Below are 4712 nucleotides of genomic sequence, written 5' to 3' on the forward strand. Positions count from 1 at the left end.
CAAATGCTTCCAAGTGCTTATGCTCGTAATGGCTTAACAGAGCTTCAAAAGTGATAACAAGAGCTTCTAACTGCTTCCAAGTGCTTGTAAGTGCTTCCAAGTGCATCTAAATGTTTCTGTGTGCTTCTAAGTGCTTGTAAGTGCTTCCAAGTGCATCTAAATGTTTCTGTGTGCTTCTAAGTGCCTTTTGTTGCTTCTAAGTGCTTAATAGTGCTTTAAAAAGCTGCCAGGTGCCTGAGAGTTCTTCCAAATGCTTCCAAGTGCTTATGCTTGTAATGGCTTAACAGAGATTCAGAAGTGATAACAGGAGCTTCTAACTGCAAGTGCTTCCAAGTGCTTGCTAGGGCTTCTAAATGCTTTGCTAGTGCTTCTAAGTGCTTGCAAGTGCTTCCAAGTGCTTCTAAGTGCTTGCTAGTGCTTCCATGTGCTTCTAAGTGCTTCCAAGTGCTTGCTAGTGGTTCCAAGTGTTTGCTAGTGGTTCTAAGTGCTTCCAAGTGCTTCTAAGTGCTTGCTAGTGATTCCATGTGCTTTTAAGTGTTCCATGTGCTTCTAAGTGCTTCCACATGCTTTACTTGCTTCTAAGTGTTTGCTAGTGTTTCCAAGTGCTTCCAAGAAATTCCATGTCATTCAAAGTTCATCTAAATGGATCCTCAGGCTTCTAAGTGCTTGCAGGTGCCTGAGAGTGCTTTATACTGCTTTACAACCATTTACAAGTGCTGCCACGTGCAGAAAGTGCTACTAAGTGCATCTAAGAGCTTTACCCAATGAGTGTCATAGTGTTACACTGATTGAAAGTGTGTCATAATGCTTACCAATGCTATAGGTTGCTTCAAAATGATTTATAATGCTTGATAGTGTGTCTAAATTTGTCTTCTTTGTCATAGAGAGACTTCTATATGCGGTTCCAAGTGGCTCATCCTAACATAAGTATCTCCCTCAGCAGATGTTTTGAGGGTCTAAAGCCATACTTCATACGCAAGTTGAAGGACCACAACACTTGTTGCTGTGAATACCATGTGTAGCTTGTCTACTTCAAGGAAGCTCTTAATCAGATGTGCCAGGGAAGATATGGGCTACATGGCCAGCCATGTAGTTTGCAGGTGCCTTGTTTGCAGTTCTCATGATGGAACAGCGCAGTGCACAGCCTCCAATGTCACATTTCCAAGCTTAATAGACCTATGAGAGTCTGTATTATGCCCAAAACCCATTGACTGTGCTTATCACCATAGACAATGTCTTTTGGGTACATGCCAACATTGTGGCGTTAAACAGATCTCCTTGCGTCCACATGAAAAAAGCAATGACATCTCTATGATAACTGTCAAGCTTTTTGACGACGTTCCTACACAGGAGGTGGATGAGAACAATCAAGCAAAAACTCATAAAGATCTTGTTGTTCGCCAAGTCAGCTCGAGGACTTTCAGTTCCTTGCTTCTTCAAAGCAAATTGGGAAACTTCATCAAACATAATTATAAGTACAGATGGCAAGCTGAACAATTCAAAGAGTGTTTGGATAAATTTCCAGATGATGTAGTGGTGTCGGTAGTGGATTTTGCAGAGAATTACTCCTTCAAGGTGCAGAATGAAATTCAGTCAATGCATTGGTATTCAACTCAAGTGATAATCTTGGTCCACACTTCGTACCTACGTGATGTGCTTGGTACCATTCGGAAGACAACCCACTTCTACATCTCTGATGACAAAATCCACGACACTTTGTTTGTGCAGCACTGCTTTCTTTTGCACAATGAGTGGCTGAAAGCTCAAGGATACAGTGTCAAGCGACACTAGGTGTGGTCTGATGGCACTGCTTCACAATTCAAAGCAAGGCACCCTTTCTATTTTGTAGCCCGATACTTCAATATGATAGGTATTGAGATGATGCACAGTCTCTTCGCATCCGGCCATGGGAAGGGCGAGCACGATGGGACTGGTGCGGTGCTCAAAAGAGCTCTCACACACAGGAGCAGCTGAAATCTGACGGATGGGTGTTACATAATGCTTCAAGTGTGGTAGCATTCCTCAACGCAACCCTCAGGAAAGAATGTCCATTAACAGGGAAGAAAGTCGATCATAGATTCTGGGAGGTCAAGCTCGGTGATGTAGACAAAGATAGAGAGTGGGATTGCATGCAGATCAAAGGGTCTCGATCCTTCCACTATGTTGATGGCTATAGTCAATCAGATATGCACGGGCTACGGTGCAGACCATTGTCCTGCTTTTGCCATGCATGCATTTAAAGGCCAATGGAGGAGATGTGTAAACAAGGACCATGTTGAGAGGTGGGAGTACTTACAAATACAACCGACTGTCAATGTTCAAAACGATGGAGAAGCATCCAGCGACGACGATGATGAGTTACCCCATGTATGCTGGCCACCATGACAACCTAAGTGATGCCTTGATGGTTGGCCAAAACTTTGCAGTGAATGCAGAAGAGCCAGGTGCAGACTTCTACATCTTGAAGTGCACTAAAACCAAGCGCTTGACCATCAAATCTGAAAGGGATGAATGGCATAACCGTATTCAAAAGAACTCATTTGTCGTTGAGGGACTCTTCTACGACAAGGTAAATGGCCAAGAACGTTCTTTTGGATGACAAGCCCCCTGCTTTTATCTACTCCCACCTGGTGCGATGCATCAGGTTTGCGATGTGCTCGATAGAAGGTGAGCCTAATGTATATGAATTGTCAAATGATGTATTTGAACAAATCTATAATAGCATGCCCCCAGAGGAGAACTTGTAAGTTCTAACTTTCAAGCTAGCACAATGTGTCCTCCTAAGAAGCACTATTTCGCACGTTCAACTCTTTGACAGCACTTTCAGTAGTAGACAAGCACTTTAAGACCACTTGACAAGCACTTCTAGTACCTACACAAGCACTTCTAGGATCTACACAAGCACTTTCAGATTACTTGAAAAGCACTTTAAGTACCTAGACAAGCACTTTAAGTAACTAGACAAGCACTTTCAGACCACTTGACCAACACTTTCCAAACAATTGAAGTACCTACACAAGCACTTGGAAGCCACATGGTAAGCACCTGTCAGGTACTTTTAGTACCTAGACAAGCACTTGGAAGCCACATGGTAAGCACCTGTCAGGTACTTTTAGTACCTAGACAAGCATTTCAGACCACTTGACAAGCGCTTTAAGCACCTTGACAAGCACTTTCAGATTACCTGACCAGCACTTTCTAGTACCTAGACAAGCACATGTTTAGTACTTTCAGGCCACTTGAGAAATTCTTGTCAAGCACTTCAGTACCTGGACAAGCACTTTTAGTATCTAGACAAGCACTTTCAAACCACTTGACAAGCACTTTAATACCTAGACAAGCACTTTCAAACCACTTGACAAGCACTTTTAGTGTCTAGATCAGCACTTTTAAACCACTTGACAAGCACTTCAGTACCTAGACAAGCACTTTCAGACCATCACTTTCTTAAGAGTCCACAAAATGCAACCACAGTATAAACTAAAGAAAATGACACCAGACCGACACAAAATCGTTCCAAGGTCAAAACCATTTTTGTTTGTATATATATCAAGGAGTGTTGGAAGTTAGCCACATAATAAAGGCACGGTGTTAGAGTACATTAAGCTACACAGTAAGGGCATGGTGTCATGGGCAGTGAAGGGGCTATGACAGTCCTCTATACAATGGGAAAAATGCCAGCAAAAGCACTTCTAATTTGTTATTTTACTCTTTGGACGCTTATACTTTCTTTCTTTAGGATCCAGGTTGGGGGTAATTTTCAGCAACGTGGGGGCTTCAATTTCTTTCATTTCCTCACATTAGGAAAAAAGGGAGCTCATTTTGGGGCCTTTTACGGTTTGGAAAAATAAGCTCTCAACCAATGAACAGAGGGCCAACGTAACGTTGGAAATTCACAAAAATAAAAGAAAATAGATAAAAGAAACAATATTTTATGTAGGTACAAGCGTGCTACATTAATGTGGAGATTGGTTTTTTATTCTCACAAGATCTTTGGACATGAAGATAGAATCTAGTCTGACATTTTCTCTGACAAGGGCCTTCCCGCTTCCACCTCCCTTTGAACTTTGAATTGTTGTGCTGCCTTTCCTTCGAAAGGTCTACCATTCTACACCACTACCTCATTGTGCAGCAACCTCTTCTTTTCCAAAACTGCTCCCTTGATCCAGTTTGGCTTAGAGTAAGATGTTTCTTGTCAACTATCTATCTGCCTACTTTCTCTTTCTTGAAACTTCACTTTGTTATCTTGTTTACATTACTTTGCTGTGGTTACAAATTCACAAGGTATCCATGGTGAATTAAAACTATGGTCGTTCTTGTGGAAGACGCTCTGTGGATGATAATGCTATGAAGGCAGAATTATACCACACATCCTTACCCCGTCGACCTGCTTCTTCTATTTCTTCGGTAGAGAATTCAAGTACAGTCAAAACGGAAGGAACTTGGGAAAGGTTTACTGTTTCGAAAGGAGCATGGGTGCTCATGCAACCTAGTAAAAGAAGGAGACCCCAGACAAAAAATATTTTCTTGGCATCATGGAAGGGAAGAGTACGAGATTTTAAAATCACCAGAGGAAAGATATCGGTGAAAGAAGTTTTGATTCAGCATGTGTACATGCATAAAGAACTTGTCTTGCGAGACTATCCAAATGATCTTCCGCAACACAGGCCTAATTGTATATTTTTCTATTGTGGTTTTGTTCTTTATGAGGT

The 4712-nt window shown here is 41.9% G+C and overlaps 1 pseudogene; it reads left to right on the forward strand.

The window, feature by feature from the left end:
* Nucleotides 1-2160: 2160 nt before the first annotated feature.
* On the forward strand, nucleotides 2161-2964 carry LOC147620862 (uncharacterized; annotated as a pseudogene).
* The last annotated feature ends 1748 nt before the right edge of the window (nucleotides 2965-4712 follow it).

This window comes from Cibotium barometz, chromosome 31 (genome assembly GCF_041138505.1).
Source record: "Cibotium barometz isolate CiBa-2024 chromosome 31, ASM4113850v1, whole genome shotgun sequence".
Taxonomy (NCBI): Eukaryota; Viridiplantae; Streptophyta; class Polypodiopsida; order Cyatheales; family Cibotiaceae; genus Cibotium; species Cibotium barometz.